The sequence below is a fragment of the Pongo pygmaeus genome, chromosome 11, assembly GCF_028885625.2.
Source record: "Pongo pygmaeus isolate AG05252 chromosome 11, NHGRI_mPonPyg2-v2.0_pri, whole genome shotgun sequence".
NCBI classification, from domain to species: domain Eukaryota; kingdom Metazoa; phylum Chordata; class Mammalia; order Primates; family Hominidae; genus Pongo; species Pongo pygmaeus.
In genome coordinates this window covers 68,185,509-68,209,039 of record NC_072384.2, presented here as the reverse complement: position 1 = coordinate 68,209,039, position 23,531 = coordinate 68,185,509, and the positions used below count along the sequence as shown (strand labels likewise).

Below are 23,531 nucleotides of genomic sequence, written 5' to 3'. Positions count from 1 at the left end.
CTGGTATCTGTCTCTTCCCAACATCAGCCCTAGTCCGTACAATCTATTCAAAATACAACTGCAAAAAATTCAATGTCATTCTATTAGGTGAAATTCTGCCTATAAAATACCTCTCATTACTACTAGAATTCCCCTGAATATACACCAATCTTATAATTGTCAGCTTAAAGTCTATTTACACTCATTTGAATGACCATAATTTGTGGGAATCAGAAAAAGATAAGCAAGAATTTTCCAACTAACCATTGTCTAGTGTAAGGATAAAAAAGGGAATAAAATATTGATCTATTGTGGCCAAAATTAAATCCAGTCAATATGACTTTGGAGCATGCACTGGCAAAGGTCACAATTCTTTAGTGTGTGCTTCAAGCAAAAGTAGCCAAATGTTTATTATTATTTAGAGTCAAACTAATGTCATGTGTCCCTTGAACATCAAGGCTCTATGTAATTTTTTTCTTATCTGAAAGCTGACTGAAGACAAAAAGTCACTTCTTCAGCACTGATACTGTGATTGCAAAGGAAAAGAGAAAACTAAAGCCAAAGTTCTTAAGTTTTCACAAAGCATGTACATTTGATTTTAAGAAGTGAATTTCCCCAGCTGGGCAGATTGCTTGAGCCCAGGAGTTCAAGACTAGCCTGGGCAACATACTGAGACCCCATCTCTGCAAAAACTACAAAAATTAGCCGGCTTGGTGACATGTGCCTGTAATCCCAGCTACTCAGGAGGCTGAGGTGGGTGGATCACTTGAGCCCAGGTGGTCAAGGCTGCAATGAGCTGTGATCACACCACTGCAATCCAGTCTGGGCAACAGAGCAAGACCTTGTCCTTAAAAAAAAAAAAAAAAAAAAAAAAAAAAGGTGAATTTCCCCTTCTTTATTACCCTGTTTGGTGTCAGTTTTCTGCTGCAGGCTCTACTACACGTCTCATAACAAAACACGAGACTGAGTAACAGAACTTCCACAGGGATGAGGTAGAATCCATCACTTATTACTAAATCCGTATCTATTAACAGCAGAGTAAAATGTCTTTAGTTTCTTTATCTGAAAATGGGGACTAAAATACCTAATTCTTAAGGTTGTTAGGGGAATTCGATGAGAAGAAAAAATTAAATTAAATTAACATGAACAGGAATGGATCCTAGTTGGCTGAGGAGGATCATTCTATTTTTTTTTCTTTTTAAAAAAATTTTTTTTGTTTTCATAGGTTTTTGAGGAATAGGTGTTATTTGGTTACATGAGTAAGTTCTTTAGTGGTAATTTGTGAGACTTTGGTGCACCCATCACCCAAGCAGTATACACTGAACCCAATTTGTAGTCTTTTATCCCTCACCCGCTTCCCATCCTTTCCCTGAGTCCCCAAACTCTATTGTGTCATTCTTATGCCTTTGCATCCTCATAGCTTCCACTTATAAGTTAGAACATATGATGTTTGGTTTTCCATTCCTGAGTTACTTCACTTAGAATAATAGCCTCCAATCTCATCCAGGTTGCTGCAAATGTCATTAATTCATTTCTTTTTATGGCTGAGTAGTATTCCATTATATATATATAAATATATATGTATGTGTGTGTGTGTGTAGGTGTGTGTGTATGGATTGTGGAACCAGCCCAAATGCCCATCAATCAACGAGTGGATAAATAAACTGTGTCCACTCGTTGATTGATGGGCATTTGGGCTGGTTCCACATTTTCACAATTGTGAATTGTGCAGCTATAAACATGCGTGTGCAAGTATCTTTTTCATATAATGACTTCTTTTCCTCTGGGTAGATACCCAGTAATGGGATTGCTGGATCAAATGGTTCTACTTTTAGTTCTTTACCATAGTGGCTGTAATAGTTTACATTCCCACTAGCTGTGTAGAGGTGTTCCCTATTCATTGCATCCATCTCAACATCTATTACTTTTTGATTTTATTATGGCCATTCTTGCAGGAATAAGATGGTATCACATTGTGGTTTTGATTTGCATTTCACTGATCATTAGTGATGCTGAGCATTTTTTCCTGTTTGTTGGCCATTTGTATATCTTCTTTTTTTTTTTTTTTTTTTTTTTTTTTTTATTCTATTTTATTTATTTATTTATTTATTTATTTATTTTTTTCTTTTATTGTAATTATTATTATTATTATTATTATTATACTTTAGGTTTTATGGTACATGTGCCCAATGTGCAGTAAGTTACATATATATACATGTGCCATGCTGGTGCACTGCACCCACCAACTCGTCATCTAGCATTAGGTATATCTCCCAATGTTATCCCTCCCCCCTCCCCCCAACCCACAACAGTCCCTGAAGTGTGATGTTCCCCTTCCTGTGTCCATGTGTTCTCATTGTTCAATTCCCACCTATGAGTGAGAATATGCGGTGTTTGGTTTTTTGTTCTTGCGATAGTTTACTGAGAATGATGATTTCCAATTTCATCCATGTCCCTACAAAGGACATGAACTCATCATTTCTTATGGCTGCATAGTATTCCATGGTGTAGATGTGCCACATTTTCTTAATCCAGTCTATCATTGTTGGACATTTGGGTTGGTTCCAAGTCTTTGCTATTGTGAATAATGCGGCAATAAACATACGTGTGCATGTGTCTTTATAGCAGCATGATTTATAGTCCTTTGGGTATATACCCAGTAATGGGATGGCTGGGTCGAATGGAATTTCTAGTTCTAGATCCCTGAGGAATCGCCACACTGACTTCCACAAGGGTTGAACTAGTTTACAGTCCCACCAACAGTGTAAAAGTGTTCCTATTTCTCCACATCCTCTCCAGCACCTGTTGTTTCCTGACTTTTTAATGATTGCCATTCTAACTGGTGTGAGATGGTATCTCATTGTGGTTTTGATTTGCATTTCTCTGATGGCCAGTGATGGTGAGCATTTTTTCATGTGTCTTTTGGCTGCATAAATGTCTTCTTTTGAGAAGTGTCTGTTCATGTCCTTCGCCCACTTTTTGATGGGGTTGTTTGTTTTTTTCTTGTAAATTTGTTGGAGTTCATTGTAGATTCTGGATATTAGCCCTTTGTCAGATGAGTAGGTTGCGAAAATTTTCTCCCATTTTGTAGGTTGCCTGTTCACTCTGATGGTAGTTTCCTTTGCTGTGCAGAAGCTCTTTAGTTTAATTAGATCCCATTTGTCAATTTTGGCTTTTGTTGCCATTGCTTTTGGTGTTTTAGACATGAAGTCCTTGCCCATGCCTATGTCCTGAATGGTATTGCCTAGGTTTTCTTCTAGGGTTTTTATGGTTTTAGGTCTAACATTTAAGTCTTTAATCCATCTTGAATTGATTTTTGTATAAGGTGTAAGGAAGGGATCCAGTTTCAGCTTTCTACATATGGCTAGCCAGTTTTCCCAGCACCATTTGTTAAATAGGGAATCCTTTCCCCATTTCTTGTTTTTGTCAGGTTTGTCAAAGATCAGATGGTTGCAGATATGTGGCATTATTTCTGAGGGCTCTGTTCTGTTCCATTGATCTATATCTCTGTTTTGGTACCAGTACCATGCTGTTTTGGTTACTGTAGCCTTGTAGTATAGTTTGAAGTCAGGTAGCGTGATGCCTCCAGCTTTGTTCTTTTGGCTTAGGATTGACTTGGCGATGCGGGCTCTTTTTTGGTTCCATATGAACTTTAAAGTAGTTTTTTCCAATTCTGTGAAGAAAGTCATTGGTAGCTTGATGGGGATGGCATTGAATCTGTAAATTACCTTGGGAAGGATGGCCATTTTCATGATATTGATTCTTCCTACCCATGAGCATGGAATGTTCTTCCATTTGTTTGTATCCTCTTTTATTTCCTTGAGCAGTGGTTTGTAGTTCTCCTTGAAGAGGTCTTTCACATCCCTTGTAAGTTGGATTCCTAGGTATTTTATTCTCTTTGAAGCAATTGTGAATGGGAGTTCACTCATGATTTGGCTCTCTGTTTGTCTGTTATTGATGTATAAGAATGCTTGTGATTTTTGCACATTGATTTTGTATCCTGAGACTTTGCTGAAGTTGCTTATCAGCTTAAGGAGATTTTGGGCTGAGACAATGGGGTTTTCTAGATATACTATCATGTCATCTGCAAACAGGGACAATTTGACTTCCTCTTTTCCTAATTGAATACCCTTGATTTCCTTCTCCTGCCTAATTGCCCTGGCCAGAACTTCCAACACTATGTTGAATAGAAGTGGTGAGAGAGGGCATCCCTGTCTTGTGCCAGTTTTCAAAGGGAATGCTTTCAGTTTTTGCCCATTCAGTATGATATTGGCTGTGGGTTTGTCATAAATAGCTCTTATTATTTTGAGATACGTCCCATCAATTCCTAATTTATTGAGAGTTTTTAGCATGAAGGGTTGTTGAATTTTGTCAAAGGCCTTTTCTGCATCTATTGAGATAATCATGTGGTTTTTGTCTTTGGTTCTGTTTATATGCTGGATTACATTTATTGATTTGCGTATATTGAACCAGCCTTGCATCCCAGGGATGAAGCCCACTTGATCATGGTGGATAAGCTTTTTGATGTGCTGCTGGATTCTGTTTGCCAGTATTTTATTGAGGATTTTTGCATCAATGTTCATCAAGGATATTGGTCTAAAATTCTCTTTTTTTGTTGTGTCTCTGCCAGGCTTTGGTATCAGGATGATGCTGGCCTCATAAAATGAGTTAGGGAGGATTCCCTCTTTTTCTATTGATTGGAATAGTTTCAGAAGGAATGGTACCAGCTCCTCCTTGTACCTCTGGTAGAATTCGGCTGTGAACCCATCTGGTCCTGGACTTTTTTTGGTTGGTAAGCTATTGATTATTGCCATAATTTCAGCTCCTGTTATTGGTCTATTCAGAGATTGAACTTCTTCTTGGTTTAGTCTTGGGAGGGTGTATGTGTTGAGGAATTTATCCATTTCTTCTAGATTTTCTAGTTTATTTGCATAGAGGTGTTTGTAATATTCTCTGATGGTAGTTTGTATTTCTGTGGGATCGGTGGTGGTATCCCCTTTATCATTTTTTATTGCATCTATTTGATTCTTCTCTCTTTTTTTCTTTATTAATCTTGCTAGCGGTCTATCAATTTTGTTGATCCTTTCAAAAAACCAGCTCCTGGATTCATTTATTTTTTGAAGGGTTTTTTGTGTCTCTATTTCCTTCAGTTCTGCTCTGATTTTAGTTATTTCTTGCCTTCTGCTAGCTTTTGAATGTGTTTGCTCTTGCTTTTCTAGTTCTTTTAATTGTGATGTTAGGGTGTCAATTTTGGATCTTTCCTGCTTTCTCTTGTGGGCATTTAGTGCTATAAATTTCCCTCTACACACTGCTTTGAATGCATCCCAGAGATTCTGGTATGTTGTGTCTTGGTTCTCGTTGGTTTCAAAGAACATCTTTATTTCTGCCTTCATTTCGTTATGTACCCAGTAGTCATTCAGGAGCAGGTTGTTCAGTTTCCACGTAGTTGAGCGGTTTTGAGTGAGATTCTTAATCCTGAGTTCTAGCTTGATTGCACTGTGATCTGAGAGACAGTTTGTTACAATTTCTGTTCTTTTACATTTATTGAGGAGAGCTTTACTTCCAAGGATATGGTCAATTTTGGAATAGGTGTGGTGTGGTGCTGAAAAAAATGTATATTCTGTTGATTTGGGGTGGAGAGTTCTGTAGATGTCTATTAGGTCTGCTTGGTGCAGAGCTGAGTTCAATTCCTGGGTATCCTTGTTGACTTTCTGTCTCGTTGATCTGTCTAATGTTGACAGTGGGGTGTTAAAGTCTCCCATTATTAATGTGTGGGAGTCTAAGTCTCTTTGTAGGTCACTCAGGACTTGCTTTATGAATCTGGGTGCTCCTGTATTGGGTGCATATATATTTAGGATAGTTAGCTCTTCTTGTTGAATTAATCCCTTTACCATTATGTAATGGCCTTCTTTGTCTCTTTTGATCTTTGTTGGTTTAAAGTCTGTTTTATCAGAGACTAGGATTGCAACCCCTGCCTTTTTTTGTTTTCCATTTGCTTGGTAGATCTTCCTCCATCCTTTTATTTTGAGCCTATGTGTGTCTCTGCACGTGAGATGGGTTTCCTGAATACAGCACACTGATGGGTCTTGAGTCTTTATCCAATTTGCCAGTCTGTGTCTTTTAATTGGACCATTTAGTCCATTTACATTTAAAGTTAATATTGTTATGTGTGAATTTGATCCTGTCATTATGATGTTAGCTCGATGTTTTGCTCGTTAGTTGATGCAGTCTCTTCCTAGTCTCAATGGTCTTTACATTTCGGTATGATTTTGCAGTGGCTGGTACCGGTTGTGCCTTTCCATGTTTAGCGCTTCCTTCAAGAGCTCTTTTAGGGCAGGCCTGGTGGTGACAAAATCTCTCAGCATTTGCTTGTCTGTAAAGTATTTTATTTCTCCTTCACTTATGAAGCTTAGTTTGGCAGGATATGAAATTCTGGGTTGAAAATTCTTTTCTTTAAGAATGTTGAATATTGGCCCCCACTCTCTTCTTGCTTGTAGGGTTTCTGCCGAGAGATCCGCTGTTAGTCTGATGGGCTTCCCTTTGATGGTAACCCGTCCTTTCTCTCTGGCTGCCCTTAACATTTTTTCCTTCATTTCAACTTTGGTGAATCTGACAATTATGTGTCTTGGAGTTGCTCTTCTCGAAGAGTATCTTTGTGGCGTTCTCTGTATTTCCTGAATCTGAATGTTGGCCTGCCTTGCTAGATTGGGGAAGTTCTCCTGGATAATATCCTGCAGAGTGTTTTCCAACTTGTTTCCATTCTCCCCATCACTTTCAGGTACACCAATCAGACGTAGATTTGGTCTTTTCACATAGTCCCACATTTCTTGGAGGCTTTGTTCATTTCTTTTTATTCTTTTTTCTCTAAACTTCCCCTCTCGCTTCATTTCATTCATTTCATCTTCCAGGGCTGATACCCTTTCTTCCATTTGATCGCATCGGCTCCTGAGGCTTCTGCATTCTTCACGTAGTTCTCGAGCCTTGGTTTTCAGCTCCATCAGCTCCTTTAAGCACTTCTCTGTATTGGTTATTCTAGTTATACATTCTTCTAAATTTTTTTCAAAGTTTTCAACTTCTTTGCCTTTGGATTGAATATCCTCCCGTAGCTCGGAGTAATTTGATCGTCTGAAGCCTTCTTCTCTCAGCTCGTCAAAGTCATTCTCTGTCCAGCTTTGTTCCGTTGCTGGTGAGGAACTGCGTTCCTTTGGAGGAGGAGAGGTACTCTGGTTTTTAGAGTTTCCAGTTTTTCTGCTCTGTTTTTTCCCCATCTTTGTGGTTTTATCTACTTTTGGTCTTTGATGATGGTGATGTACAGATGGGTTTTTGGTGTGGATGTCCTTTCTGTTAGTTTTCCTTCTAACAGACAGAACCCTCAGCTGCAGGTCTGTTGGAGTACCTGGCCGGCCGTGTGAGGTGTCAGTCTGCCCCTGCTGGGGGGTGCCTCCCAGTTAGGCTGGTCGGGGGTCAGGGGTCAGGGACCCACTTGAGGAGGCAGTCAGCCCGTTCTCAGATCTCCAGCTGCGTGCTGGGAGAACCACTGCTCTCCTCACAGCTGTCAGACAGGGACATTTAAGTCTGCAGAGGTTACTGCTGTCTTTTTGTTTGTCTGTGCCCTGCCCCCAGAGGTGGAGCCTACAGAGGCAGGCAGGCCTCCTTGAGCTGTGGTGGGCTCCACCCAGTTCAAGCTTCCAGGCTGCTTTGTTTACCTAAGCGAGCCTGGGCAATGGCGGGCGCCCCTCCCCCAGCCTCGCTGCCGACTTGCTGCTTGATCTCAGACTGCTGTGCTAGCAATCAGCGAGACTCCGTGGGCGTAGGACCCTCTGAGCCAGGTGCGGGCTATACTCTCCTGGGGCACCGTTTCCTAAGCCCGTCGGAAAAGCACAGTATTCGGGTGGGAGTGGCCTGATTTTCCAGGTGCCGTCTGTCACCTCTGGAAGTGGAACTCCCTGACCCCTTGCGCTTCCCGAGTGAGGCAATGCCTCGCCCCTGCTTCGGCTGGCGCACGGTGCGCTCACCCACTGACCTGCGCCCACTGTCTGGCACTCCCTAGTGAGATGAACACGGTACCTCAGATGGAAATGCAGAAATCACCCGTCTTCTGCGTCGCTCGCGCTGGGAGCTGTAGACCGGAGCTGTTCCTATTCGGCCATCTTGGCTCCTCCCCAGGTTTTTCTGTATATCTTCTTTTGAGAATTGTCTATTAATGTCCTTAACCCACTTTTTGATGGGATTGTTTGATTTTTTTTTTTCTTGCTGATTTGTTTGAGTTCTTTTTAGATTCTGGATATTAGTCCTTTGTCAGATGTATAGATTGCAAAGATTTTCTCCCACTCTGTGGGTGCTCTATTTACTCTGCTGACTTCCTTTTGCCATGCAAAAGCTCTTTAGTTTAATTAAGTCCCAGCTATTTCTCTTTGTTTTTTCTGCATTTGCTTTTAGGTTCTTGGTCATGAAAAACTTGCTTAAGCCAATGTCTAGAAGGGTTTTTCCAGTGTTATCTTCTGGAATTTTTATAGTTTCAGGTCTTAGATTTAAGTCCTTCATCCATCTTTAATTGAGTTTTGTAGATGAGAGATGAGGATCCAGTTTCATTCTCCTACATGTGGCTTCCCAATTATCCCAGCGCTATTTGTTGAATAGGGTATCCTTTCCCCACTTTATGTTTTTGTTTCCTTTGTTGAAGATAAGTTGGCTGTAAGTATTTGGCTTTATTTCTGGTTCTCTGTTCTGTTCCATTGGTCTATGTGTCTATTTTTATACCAGTACCATGCTGTTTTGGTGACTATGGCCTTATAGTATAGTTTGAAGCCTCCAGATTTGTTCTTTTGCATAGTCTTGCTTTGGCTATGTGGGCTCTTTTTTGGTTCCATATAAATTTTAGGTGGCTATGTGGGCTCTTTTTTGGTTCCATATAAATTTTAGGATTGCTTTTCTAGTTCTGTGAAGAATGATGATAGTATTTTGATGGAAATTGCACTGAATTTGTAGATTGCTTTTGGCAGTATGGTCATTTTCACAATATTGATTCTACCCATCCATGAGCATGAGATGTGTTTCCATTTGCTTGTGTCATCTATGATTTACTTCAGCAGTGTTGTGCAGTTTTCCTTGTAGAGGTCTTTCACCTTCTTGGTTAGATATATTCCTAAGTATTTTATTCTTTTTGCAGCTATTGTAAAAGGGGTTGAGTTCTTCATTTGATTCTCCACTTGGTCGCTGTTGGTGTATAGAAGGGTTACCGACTTGTGTACATTAATTTTGTATCCAGAAGCTTTGCTGAATTTTTTATCAGTTCTAGGAGCTTTTTGGAGGAGTCTTTAGGGTTTTCCAGGTATATAATCATATCATCAGCAAACAGCGACAGTTTGACTTCCTTGTTACTGATCTGGATGCCTTTTATTTCTTTCTCTTGTCTGATGGCTCTGGCTTGGATTCCAGTACTATGTTGAAGAGAAGTGGTGAAAGTGGGCATCCTTGTCTTGTTCCTGTTTTCTGAGGGAATGCTTTCAACTTTTCCCCATTCAGTATTATTTTGGCTGTGGGTTTATCATAGATGGCTTTTCTTACATTCAGGTATGTCTGCTGAATGCCAATTTTGCTAAGGGTTTTAAACATAAAGCCATGCTGGATTTTGTTTGTCAAATGCTTTTTCTGGGTCTATTGAGATGATCATGTGATTTTTGTTTTTGTTCTGTTTATGTGTTGTATCACATTTATTGACTGATGTATGTTAAGCCACTCCTGTATCCCTGGTATGAAACTCACTTGATTATGCTGGATTATCTTTTTGACAAGTTGTTGGATTTGGTTAGCTAGTACTTTGTTAAGGATTTTTGCACCTATGTTCATCAGGGATATTGGTCTGTAGTTTTCTTTTTTGGTTATGTCCTTTCTTGGTTTTGGTATTAGGGTGACACTGGCTTCATAAAATGATTCAGGGAGAATTCCTTCTTTCTCTATCTTGTGGAATAGAGTCAATAGGATTGGTACCAATTGTACTCTGAATGTCTGGTAGAATTCAGCTGTGAATCCATCTGGTCCTGGACTTTTTTTTGTTGGTAAGTTTTTAATTACCATTTGAATCTCACTGCTTGTTATTGGTCCATTCAGGGTATCTAATTCTTCCTGATTTAAGCTAGCAGGGTTGTAACTTTCCAGGAATTTATCTATCTCCTCTAGGTTTTCTGGTTTATGGGTGTAGAGGTGTTCATAGTAGCCTTGAATGATCTTTTGTATTTCTGTAGTGTCAGTTGTAATATCTCCTGTTTCATTTCTAATTGAGCTTATTTGGATTTTCTCTCTTCCTTTCTTGGTTAATCTTGCTAATGGTCTATTAATTTTATTTATCTTTCCAAATAACCAACATTTTATTTCATTTATCTTTTGTATTTTTTTTTTGTTTCAATTTCATTTAGTTCTGCTCTGATTCTGGTTATTTCCTTTCTTCTGCTGGGTTTGGGTTTGGTTTGTTCTTGCTGCTCCAGTTTCTTGAAGTGTGATCTTAGATTGTCCGTGTGTGCTCTTTCAGACTTTTTGATGTAGGCATTTAGGGCTATGAACCTTTCTCTTAGCACCGCCTTTGCTGTATCCCAGAGGTTTTGACAGGTTGAGCCACTACTGTCATTCAGTTTGAAGAATTTTTAAATTTCCATCTTGATTTCATTTTTGACCCAATGATCATTCAGGAGCAGGTTATTTAATATCCATGTGTTTGCATGGTTTTGAAGGTTCCTTTTGGAGTTGATTTCCACTTTTATTCTGCTGTGGTCTCAGAGAATGTTTCATATAATTTCAATTGTCTTAAATTTATTGAGACTTTTGTGGCCTATCATATGGTCTGTTTTGGAGAAGGTTCCATGTGCTGATGAATCAAATGCATATTCTGTGGTTGTTGGGTAGAATGTTGTGTAAATATCTATTAAGTCCATTTGTTCCAGGGTAAAGTAAAAATACATTGTTTCTTTGTTGACTTTCTGTCTTGATGACCTGTCTAATGCTGTCAGTGAAGCACTGAAGTCCCCACTATTACTGTGTTGCCATCTATCTTGTTTCTTAGGTCTAGTAGTAACTGTTTATAAATTTGGGAGCTCCAGTGTAAGGTGCATAAATATTTAGAATTGTGACATTTTCCTGTTGGACAAGGCCTTTTATCATTATATAATGTTCCTCTTTGTCTTTTTTAACTGCTGTTGCTTTAAAATTTGTTTTGTCTAATATAAGAATAGCTACTCCTGCTCGCTTTTGGTATCCATTTGTATGGAAAGTCTTTTTCCACTCCTTTACCTTAAGTTTATGTGAGTCCTTATGCATTAGGTAAGTCTCTTGAAGGCAGCAATAGTTGGTTGGTGAATTCTTATCCATTCTGCCATTCCGTATCTTTTAAGTGGAGCACTTAGGCCATTTACATTCAATGTTAGTATTGAGATGTGAGGTACTATTGCATTCATCATGCTACTTATTGCCTGTATACCTTGGATTTTTATTTTTTTTCCTAAATTGTATTTTTGTTTTATAGATCCTGTGAGATTTATGCTTTAAAGAGGTTCTGTTTTGATGTGTTTCCAGAATTTGTTTCAAGATTTAGAGCTCCTTTTAGCAGTTCCTGAAGTGCTGGCTTGGTAATGGCAAATTCTCTCAGGATCAGTTTGACCGAAAAAGATGTATCTTTCCTTCATTTGTGAAGCTTAGTTTCGCTGGATACAAAACTTTCGGCTGATAATTGTTTTGTTTGAGGAAGCTGAAGATAGGGCTCCAATCCCTTCTAGCTTGTAGGATTTCTGCTGAGAAATCTGCTGTAAATCTGATAGGTTTTCCTTTATAGGTTACCTGGTGCTTTTGCCTCACAGCTCTTAAGATTCTTTCCCTCATCTTAACTTTAGACTACCTGATGACAGTGTGCCTAGGTGATGATCTTTTTGTGATGAATTTCCCAGATGTTCTTTGTGAGTCTTGTATTTGGATGTCTAGGGCTCTAGCAAGGCCGAGGAAGTTTTCCTCGATTATTCTCCCCAATATGTTTTCCAAACTTTTAGATTTCTCTTCTTCCTCAGGAACACCGATTATTCTTAGGTTTGGTCGTTTAATGTAATCCCAGACTTCTGGGAGGCTTTGCTCATTTTTTCTTAGTCTTTTTTCTTTGTCTTTGTTGGACTGAGTTAATTCAAAAACCTGTCTTCAAGCTCTGACGCTCTTTCTTCTGCTTGTTCGACTCTATTGCTGAGACTTTCCAAAGTATTTTGCATTTCTTTCATGCATCCAGTATTTCCTAAAGTTTTGATTGTATTTTATTTATGCTGTCTATTTCACTAAAGATTTCTTCCCTCATTTCTTCTATCATTTTTTTTTTATTTCATTAAATTGGACTTCACCTTTCTCTGGTGCCTCCTTGATTAGCTTAATAACTGACCTTCTGGATTCTTTTTCAGGTCAGTCAGAGATTTCTTCTTAGTTTGGATCCATCGCTGGTGAGCTGGTGTGATTTTTGGGGGGTGTTAAAGAAACTTGTTTTGTCATATTTCCAGAATTGTTTTTCTGGTTCCTTCTCATTTGAGTGGGCTATGTCAGAGGGAAGGTCTGGGGTTCAAGGCTGCTGTTTAGATTCTTTTGTCCCATGAGGTGTTCTCTTGATGTAGTACTCTCCCTCTTTTCCTGGGGATCTAGCCACCCAACAGGTCTACCAGGCTCTGGGCTGGTGCTGGGGGTTGTCTACACTGGGTCCTGTGATGTGAACTGTCTGCAGATCTCTCAGCTATGGGTACCAGCTCCAGAGGAGGTGGCAGGGGGGTGAAATGGACTCTGTGAGTCCTTAGTTTTGGTTGTTTAATGAACTATTTTTGTGCTGATTTGGCCTCCTACCAGGAGGTGGCGCTTTGAAGAGAGCATCAGCTGTGGTATTATAACAGGGAGGATCAGGCAGTGGGTGGGGACCTAGAACTCCCAAGAGTATATGCCTCTTGTCTTCAGCTACTAGAGTGAGCCAGGAAGGACCATCAGGTTGGGGCAAGGCTAGGCATGTCTCAGCTCAGACTCTCCTTGGGCAGGAGTTGCTGCAGCTGCTGTGGGGGATGGGGGTGTGGTTCCCAGGCCAATGGAGTTATGTTCCCAGGAAGATTATGGCTGCCTCTGCTGTGTCATGCAGGTTGGTCAGGGAAGTGGGGGAAAGCCAGCAATTACAGGCATCACCCAGCTTCCACACAACCCAAAAGGCCACTGTCACTCCCACCATGCACCCCACAACAGCACCAAGTTTGTTTCCAGGCAGTGGGCAAGCAGGGCTGAGAACCTGCCCCAGGCTACCAGCCTCCCAGCTGTGAAAGCAAGCTGGGCTCTTTTAATTGCCCTGACATACCAGTCACACAATGCAGACATTTAAAATCATGCCTCATCTCCTGGAGTTTTAAGTTGTTTGTAAAGAAAATACATGTATGTGTAGACACAGATGTTTATATATGTGTATATGTTCACACCTATGCATATGTATATTATGAAAATATGTGTATATACACATACGTTTGTGTGCACATATGTATGAAAGTTAAATCCATGTATGTCAAGGATCTCCCATCCAATTTAAAACAAATGTAGTTGCACAGACTTCTGACCAATAATTTGTATTTTCTATTTGAGAAGATGCTCTTGTTCCTTCCTCACTCAGAGAAGGGACCATAATCAGCCTAACAATCTGTCATTGCTTAGATTTTTCCAATAAATGCCAGTGAACTTGCACTCCTGCATAAGAAAATAAGCCATTTCACAAAACCCAACCCCATTACAATGCACACAATGAAGTTCTTAGCTGACTGGCTGATGCCATATGAGCTGCATGCTGATTGGAAGAGTTGTGAGTTGCTCACACATCAGCTATATTCATACTGCAGCACCTCATGTTCTGAATAACAAGGGCCCTTTTTTCACTAAGAGCATGGGAAGACAGTGAGACTGAGCTGCCCACTTGAACCGAGCATCATGATTTCTGGTCCTAGCTGCTATTACACGGTATTACATATTGACTGTAAAGCTATACTTAGAAAATGAGCAGCATGAAACAATGGGCGAACATGAGATCATGAGGTTGCCAAGCAGGAAACACTGTAGTGTGTAAAACACAGTGTTTACACCTATGAGACTCACAGGGTGATCCTGGGCAAGTTTAAGTGTCTCTTCTGGAGAAACAATCAGACCATTAAGTTCTCTTGAACTCTTATATTTTGAGTCCAAGTCCTATATTAGTTAAGTCTTGTATCTTGATCCTGCAATATTTGACACAACTGGCCATTCCACCTTGTTTGAATCACTGCTGCTGTGCTCATTCCCTTTCTGTCCCAACCCTCTGCTTCTCTTGCCTTGTGCACAGACCACCCTTGGTCTGTCAATGCCAGTGACACCTGGGGTTCCATCCTCAGCCTTCTTTTCCCACCACGTGCTCCTGCTAGGTGAACTCACCCATTCCCTGTATGCTAGGCAATCACTGCCCCTAAGCATCTCTATATCCCTGGACACCCAATGTCATTTGGACACCCAAACGTCGGCACCTGAGGCTCAAAATCCAAAAACAAACAAACAAAACATATTATCCTTCTCCCAGGAATCCACTATTTCTTCCTTCCATCTCTGTCAAGGACACTATTCTCCACTCAATGTCCCAGGTCCTTGAGTCTTCCTTCACCTTCAGCCCCCTTTATCCCAGGCATCAAACCTCAAAGTTCTGCACTGGAAATATCCCTTTCATTTATTTCCTTTGCTCCATTCCCTTAGTCTCTTCCCTAGCCCAACACACCTAGTCTTTATCTTTCTTCAAGAGGTAGGATGGCATTAGCTGAGTGCCACAGCCAGACCTGTAAGCCAGGCTGTCAACTGATTAATCATGACAGAGCAGTCACAAAATCCAGAATATTTGCTTTGACATGAATGAGAGTTACTCCTCCTGCAGAAAAATCTACACAGGAGGTTGCTTGCAAAACACAGAAAAAGAACAAGAGGAGTTTGAGATCTTAAGAAGTGCTGTTCAGACAGATGGCCAAGGCACTGTCACCAAAGAGCAATTCTTACATATCCAGAGGCCAACACTCCTAATCACCCAGTGCTTTAATATTCTCAGCCAACCTGAATCTCAAAATCTCTGCAATAGGCAACCCATATGATGTCTCTGTGCCTCCACCCTTTTCTTAGCTGGGTAAAGCTAATCAACCATTGCTCTGGCCTAGCCTGGGATAACCTCTTTAGGGAGACTAGACAAATCTCATTCTTGTTTCACCATATGTGAATTAAACAAAACAACACAAAAAAGGCTTAACCCTGAGTTTTCTTCTTCGTCCAACTCAACCTTTCACGATCCTCCTGCAGTTTTCTCTGGTCTCCACCTCCCAAGAAGTGTTTATCCCCATAAGATATTGTTCTAACATTAAGATAACATATGTTATTGGTCATCCTTTAAGTGACCAACAATCAGTTGGATATTTTCAACTCTGAGTGAAAGATCTGTGTCTTAAATCTTCTATGCAGGACTAGCTCTCAGGAAGCTATGTTCACTCAGCCTGGGCAAGAAGACTTCCTCCACAATTTTCACACAGTCTGTTTGATCTTGGGCACTCCCTATGCCTCTTTCTCATCTGCAAAATGAAAATAAAACCACCTACATCAAAGGGTTAGAATGAGGATTAAATGAGGCAATACTTGTAAAGTATATAGAACAGCATTCAACACATGGCAAGGGCTCCGTTAACTCTGAACTATCATTACTATTTTTATATAGCTGGTATATGACGTGCACCCAATAAATGACTTCAAGTTTCATAAGTATGGGCCAGTGCCAATGGCTAGACAAACTACCAACTACAATATGACTCTAGGACAGACATCTCCTATTAGATTTGAAGAAGACACAAGTGTAGAATGAAGGAGGGCTTCATTCTTACAAAGTGGTTAAGCAGTAGGTCATGTAAATGAGAGACTCTGTGTTGCTTTTTTGTTAAATTTATGTGTCAGGATTTGGCTGACTTCTTACTTTTCCCTTGTTGGCATTTTTAAAGTTATTTAATATTTAATGTTATAAAACCACTTGAGATTACTACTACACTAAATCTGTACTTTGTACACGCAGCTCTGAAAATGTTAAGTGTAAAATTAATTGGGCTGGAAAGTGAAAAGTACAGCAGTGAATTTCCATGGCAATGTGGTGTTATAAATAAGACATGATACATGGATAAATCGACCAATGAAGATGTACAGAGGAACAAAGTTTATTCATGGGTTTTAAAATCTTTTTGTATTCTGGTATTTTATAGCCACAAAATTAAATAATCTAACCTTCAAGGTCATCATGTAAGACCTTTAAACTGAATCTCTAAACAAAAGCTGCAAACTTAAATCTCTACAGGGACTAGGCAGGTTAAGGCAATTGAGGAGCTGGTTAAACTTGGCTCTCAGAGTACTGAGATGAATGGTTATTGGCACGCAGTTTCTATGCTGATAATGCTGGGGAATGTGGCTATTTCCATACCCCATTGAAATAAGGGCTGGTCAAATGTCAAGAAAGAATGCAAACTCAAGTGTTGTCAGATTTTCCCCATTTTTTCATAGAAAGCTGAAAATCTGATATTTTATAAGACATCAGACTTTTTAGATGCTGGTGATTAATCCTATTAAAAATAAAAATCAGGCCAGGCACAGTGGCTCATGCCTGTAATCCCAGCACTTTGAGAGGCTGAGGTAGGCATATCACCTGAGGTCAGGAGTTCGAGACCAGCCTGGCCAACATGGTGAAACCTCGTCTCTACTAAAAATACAAAAAATTAGTCAGGCATGGTGGTGTGCACCTGTAGTCCCAGTTACTCTGGAGGCTGAGGCATGAGAATTGCTTGAATCTGGGAGGCGGAGGTTGCAGTGAGCCGAGATTGCACCACTGCACTCCAGCCTAGGCGACAGGGCGAGACTCTGTCTCAAAAAATAAATAAATAAAAAATAAAAATCATGCAGGCTAGATTCAACTTGGGGCTACCAGTTCACAACCTGTGCTTTATACTCTTTAATAGTATAACTATAGTATGTGGCAGAGATGGGTGGGATGGTTTACTCTTCTTACACTGTAAACTATATTCCATATAGAATGAAAGTCTGCTTTCCTGAAGCATAGAATTTTCATAGGGAAAATTCACTCTTGCATTAGATTATTAAATAATAACCTAATGAACTTTTGCTCAGTTCTTGGAAAATATCTACCAAATAAAAATGAAATCGAATCAAATAAATTCTATTTGTTATTATGCTAACAACTGGATGGCCATTCATTAAGATATACCGAGGATTTAGTAAATACCAAGACATACTCCTAGGTGCTGGGAATATAAATATGAATTAAGTCAAAGTCCTTCCCTCAAGGGGCTGACAAACTAATCTCCAAAGCTGCTTCCCGATGGATGGGCAACAGCTGTAAATCTAAGGAAGCCTTACCTATTCTAAAAAAATCAGTCGGCTGGGTGTGGTGGCTCACGCCTGTAATCCCAGCACTTTCGGAGGCCGAGGTGGGCGAATCACGAGGTCAGGAGATCAAGACCATCCTGGCCAACATGGTGAAACCCCGTCTCTACTAAAAATACAAAAAATTAACCAGGCATGGTGGCGGGCGCCTGTAGTCCCAGCTACTTGGGAGGCTGAGGCAGGAGAATGGCATGAACCCGGGAGGCAGAGCTTGCAGTGAGCCAAGGTTGTGCCACTGCACTCCAGCCTGGGCAACATAGCGAGATGCCATCTCAAAAAACAAACAAACAAACAAAAAACAGTCACATCTTTTGTCTTCACTTCCAGCTTGTGACAATATTTGGAGTTACCTCTATTCTCAAGGTCATCCTGCCCTAGTGTCACTGGGAAAAAAATGCCTGGAGAACTCAGTCTTTCCACATCAAACCTGTTAAGCCCTGTTAAAACAGAGATGGTGTCCCTTCTCACCCCTTCTCTGGGTAAGCGGCAAGGAAAGAGTAGTTGGGTAGAGAGGCAGAAGAGAACAAGGCAGAATACAAACCTCAAAGAAAGTTCCTGAGAGCTAAGTAGTTTTCCCAATGTCCAAATCCTCTCAAGACTTTAGGGTAACACAGAGCAGGGAAAAATGGGCAAGGCTTCAGTGGCTCTCAACAGGGGGCTGTCATTAAAGGTATGAAGGTCCCCACTCCATGGTAGTGGAGGAAGAGCTCATGGACATAGGAGCTGAGGGTGGCCAGGCCCTTTCTGGTATTGTTCTGAACCTAAAAAGGACTTGGAGCGAAAAGATTATTGACATTATGAAACATTTATCAAGAATGAACTATATTCTTATATTTATCTTTCCTCTTCTAGTAAAAAGCGCAATAAAGGCAAATCAATGTTCATACTTCAAGAAACAACAAAAAGGAAATGTAATCCATCCCACTGTCAAAGATTTCATCGTAAGATTTTTTTAAAGTTTGAAAACTTATAAAAGAAGGGAGGCCAGGGGTGGTGACTACTCGCAGCCCCAGCTACTTGGGAGGCTGAAGTGGGAGGATTCCTTGAGCCCAAGAGTTTAAGACTGAAGTGGGTAGGTAGGTGGGGAGGAAATCAGTAAGAAATTTCCAGGCTAGGCTTGAGATAGAACCAACCATCCAAGATAACCTCTCCCTACTGATGCCCTTGAAGTCACCTTTGACAGATGCACCCTAAATGGAAAATGAAGTAAACAGATACAGGCCACAGGTAAACCTGGCGCTGCCTAGAGCTCTAGCATTGTGTGGGTATCCTAAATATTCAAACTACCTAAAGAGGTGACCAACCCTGACACTGACTCATTGGAGGAGTTCCACAAACTCCTACAAATCTCAGCTTTGGAATAAAATAATCAACATGAGAAAAAAATACTGGGAATCTCTTCTATGTTATGCATTCATAACTCATGTTTCAAAATGCATTGCCCTTCAAAAGATACCATAAATAAAAGGCAAGCCATACACTACGGGAAAATGTTTGCAAGTCATTAAACCCACAAAGGATTTGTATAAAGAACTCTTAAAACTTAATAGTACAAAAATGAACACAACTTTAAAATGTGCAAAAGATCTAAACAGATATCTACCAATACATAAATTACTAATAATCAAATGATAATGCAACATCATTATTCAAAAGGGAAACAAAAATTAAATCTATAATGAGATATCACTTCACACCACACTAGAATGGCTATAATTGAAGAGATAATAGCAATGTTTTTGAGGATGTAATGAAACTGGAACCTGAATACACTGCTGGTGGGAAGATGAAATGGTGCATCTTAGAAAGTTTGCTAATTTCTTAGATATTCATGTTCGTATTTCATATCTCTAAATGTGAATTTATCATATGACTCAGTAAGCAATTTCTCTTTTAGGTAGCTACCTAAGAGAAATGAAGACATGTCCAGGCAAAGGCTTCTATCTGAATGTTCACAGCAGCATTATTCATAGTAGCCAAAAAGCAAAGACAATCAAAAATACCCACTCAGTGGTGAATGGATAAACAAAGTGAGCTACATCCATTCAAATGAAGTACTGATATATTCTCTGAGCTGTATGAAACTCAAAAGCATTATGCCAAGTGGAAGAAGTTAGCCACAAATACCACATATTGGGTGATTCCACTTATATGAAATGTTCTGAAAAGGCAAATCTATTGCGACAGAAAATAGATTAGTGGTGGTTGCCTGGGACTGGGAGTACAAGGGAGTGAAAGCATATGGGTTGTCCACAGTTGCTCTGTTTGCTCCACAGGGAAGTCAGCTCACAACTGAGGTTCTCTCTCTGATGCATTCAGAAGGATGGAACATACATTAAGGAAGAGATAACTGATACCCAAGATATTTCAAGACAGAAGCAAACACTGAGGTAATGTTCCATTCCATGTGAGCCCACAGCCAACTCCTTCATATGGGGAGGGTATTTTGTAATTCTCTTCTCTTTGTATGCTTCCAAAATATATTGTAATGACTACTGATTGATTTAAAATTTTGCAGCTAACCTTTTATACTTTCTTTATTAACCCCTGAAAAGATGGCAAAAACATAAGACATTTCTATTAAGATATACTAGTTTTGGCCTGGCACAGCGGCTCACGCCTGTAATCTCAGCACTTTGGAAGGCCGAGGCAGGCAGATCACGAGATCAGGAGATCGAGATCATCCTGGCCAACATGGTGAAACCCCATCTCTACTAAAAATACAAAAATTAGCTGGGCATAGTGGCATGTGCCTGTAATCCCAGCTACTTGGGAGGCTGAAGCAGGAGAATCGCTTGAACCAGGGAGTCAGAGGTTGCAGTGAGCCGAGATCATGCCACTGCACTCCAGCCTGGCAACAGAGCAAGACTCCGTCTCAAAAAAAAAAAAAAAAAAAAAAAAAAAAAAAGATATACTGGTTTTGATTACTGGGAAGAGTAATTTAAAAGAGTTTTTTTTAAAAAAGTAATGAATTATCTCTTATAATCAAAATAAGGAAAGATGTTGCAACATCATTCCCTAGACCAAGTAAATTTTTTCTAGAAGGCCAGTTAGTAAATATTTTAGGATTTGTGTACCAAGAAGAAAAACTAAGGATATTATGTAAGTATTTATATAACTATTTAAAAATGTAAAAACCCGTTGTATTAGTCCACTCTTGCATTGCTATAAAGAAGTGACTGAGACTGGGTAATTTATAAAGAAAAGAGGTGTAATTGGCCCATGGTTCTACAGGCTGTACAGGAACCACAACAGCATCTGCTTCTGGAGAGGCCTCAGGAAACTTACAATCATGCCAGAAGGCAAAGGGGATGCAGGCATGTCTTAACATGGCCAGAGCAGGGGCAAGAGAGAGAGGGGGAAGGTGCCACACACTTTTAAACAACCAGATCTCATGAGAACTCACTATCGCAATGACAGCACCAAGGCAGATGACGTTAAACCAACAGAAACCAACCCCATGATTTTCTAATCACCTTCCACCAAGTCCCACCTCCAGCATGGGGATTACATATCCGTATGAGATTTGGGTGGGTACAGAGATCCAAACCATATCAATCTGCCCCTGGCCCCTCCCAAATCTCATGTTTTCCTCACATTTCAAAATAAAATCATACCTTCTCAACAGTCCCCCAAAGTCTTAATTCATTCCATCATTAACTCAAGACCACAGTACGAAGTCTCATCTGAGACAAGGCTAGTTCCTTCTCCCTATGAGCCTATAAAATAAAAAACAACTTAGTGTGCTCACTTTGGCAGCAAATATACTAAAAGAGGAAGGATCCAGAGAACATTAGCATGGCCCCTGCACAAGGATGAGACACAAATTCTTGAACCATTCCATATTTAAAACCAACAACAACAAAAACAAGTTAGTTACTTCTAAGATACAATGGCGGTATAGGCATTGGGTAAATACTTCCATTCCAAAAGGGAGAAATTAGCCAAAAGAAAGGGGCTATAGGCCCCAGGCAAGTCTGAAACCCAGCAGGGCAGTCATTAAATCTTAAAGCTCCAAAATAATCTCCTCTGACTCCATGTCTCACATCCAGGGCACACTGGTGCAAGAAGTTGGTTCCCCAGGCCTTCCTTGGGCAGCTCCACCCCTCTGGCTTTGCATGGCTCAGTCCCCATAGTTGCTCTCAAGTGCTGACAATGAGCACCGCAGCTTTTCCAGGTGCAGGGTCCAAGCTGCTGGTGGATCTACCATTTTGGGGTCTGGAGGACAGTGGTCCTCTTCTCACAGCAATGCTAGGCAGTGCCCCAGTGGGGACTCTGTGTGGGGGCTCTAACCCCACATTTCCCCTCTGCACTGCCCTAGTACAGGTTCTCCATGAGGGCTTTGTCCCTGCAGCAGGCTTCTGCCTGGACATCCAGGCTTTTCTATATATCCTCTGAAATCTAGGTAGAGGCCCCCAAGCCTTAACTCTTATACTCTGTGCACCTGCAGGCTTAACACCAAGAGGAAGCTACCAAGGCTTATGACTGGCAGCCCTGAAGCCACATCTCAAGCTGTACCTGGGCCCCTTTGAGCCATGGCTGGAGCAGCTGGGATGTAGGGAGCAGTGTCCCAAGGCAGGGCAGTAGGGTTCTGGGCCTAGCCCAGGAAACCATTCTTCCACTCCTAGGACTCTTGGTCTGTGATGGGAGGGGGTGCCATGAATGCCTCTGAGGCCTTCTCCCCATGGTCTTGGCTGTTAGCACTTGGCTCCTCTTTATCTATGCAAGTTTCTGCAGCCTGCTTGAATCCCTCCCCTGAATATGGGCTTTTCTTTTCTACCACATGGCCAGGCTGCAAATTTTCCAAACTTTTATGCTCTGCTTCCCTTTTAAATATTATGTAAGTTCCAATTGGATATCATTTCTTTGCTCACACATATGAGCACAGGATGTTAGAAGCAGCCAGGCTACATCTTGAATGCTTTGCTGCTTAGAAATTTCTTCCACCACATACCCTAAACCATCATTCTCAAGTTCAAAGTTCCACAGATGCCTAGCACCATCACAATGCCTCAAAGTTCTTTGCTAAAGCATAACAAAAGTGACCTTTGCTCCAGTTGCCAATAAGTTCCTCATATCTGTCTGAGACTTCATCAGTTTGGCCATCTCTGTCCATATCACTATCAGCATTTGGATCACAATCATTCAACAAATCTCTAGGAAGTTCCAAACTTTCCTCATCTTCCTGTGACTTGTTGAACTGGGTAATGGGCAGACATTGGAACAGTCTGGAGGGCTTCTTCTGAGAAGCCTATTACCCAATTCCAAAAGCTGCTTCCACATTTTCAGGTATTTTTTATGTCAATACCCTACTCTCAGTACCAATTTTCTGCATTAGTCCATTCTCACACTGCTCTAAAGAAATACCTGAGACTGAGTAATTTATAAAGAAAAGAGGTTTAACTGGCTCATGGTTCTACAGGCTGTACAGGAAGCACAGTGGCTGCTACTTCTGGGGAGACCTCAAAAAACTTACTATCAGGGCAGAAGGCAAAGGAGAAGCAGGCACATCTTACATGGCCAAAGCAAGAGCAAATGAGAGAGGGGGAAGGTGCCACATACTTTTAAACAACCAGATCTCATGAGAACTCACTGTAGCAATGACAGTACCAAGGAGGGATGATGTTAAACCATGAGAAACTGTCCCCAGGATTTGGTCACCTCCCCAGTCCCTACCTCCAGCACTGAGAATTACATTTCAACATGAGATTTGGCTGAAGACATAGATCCAAACCACATCACCCTTCTTATTTCACGAGTCATACAAAAACTGGCAGCAGGCCAGATTTGATTGACTGACCCTAGTTTACCAACCCCTGACCTGCACACACTTTAAACACACACACGTATACAACTGCTCAACTTCAATCTGTCTCTGTCACACACATACCCTACCCTACAAATATTTTTGAACACACTTTCCTGTGGCAATGTAGAATTAAACCCTTGCAAAAGTTGTGTTTTTGAAAAGCATAACCTTTCAAGTAGCTAAAACCTACAGTGGGAATTGCTTATAATTTTCAAGTCAGCCAGGAAATAGGGTTAAGGGAAAAGGACTAAAATCAAGTATATCTTAA

General features: G+C 40.6%; 1 protein-coding gene and 1 non-coding gene across 3 annotated transcripts in view; one reads left to right on the top strand and one right to left on the bottom strand.

Annotated features, from left to right (window-relative positions):
• The window catches only part of CERS6 (ceramide synthase 6), a 327,054-nt gene that overhangs the window by 150,327 nt on the left and 153,196 nt on the right, over positions 1-23,531 (bottom strand). The window lies entirely within an intron of this gene.
• On the top strand, positions 21,198-21,304 carry LOC129032197 (U6 spliceosomal RNA). The gene has a single exon (XR_008501223.1). It is a non-coding gene; the product is annotated as a U6 spliceosomal RNA (small nuclear RNA).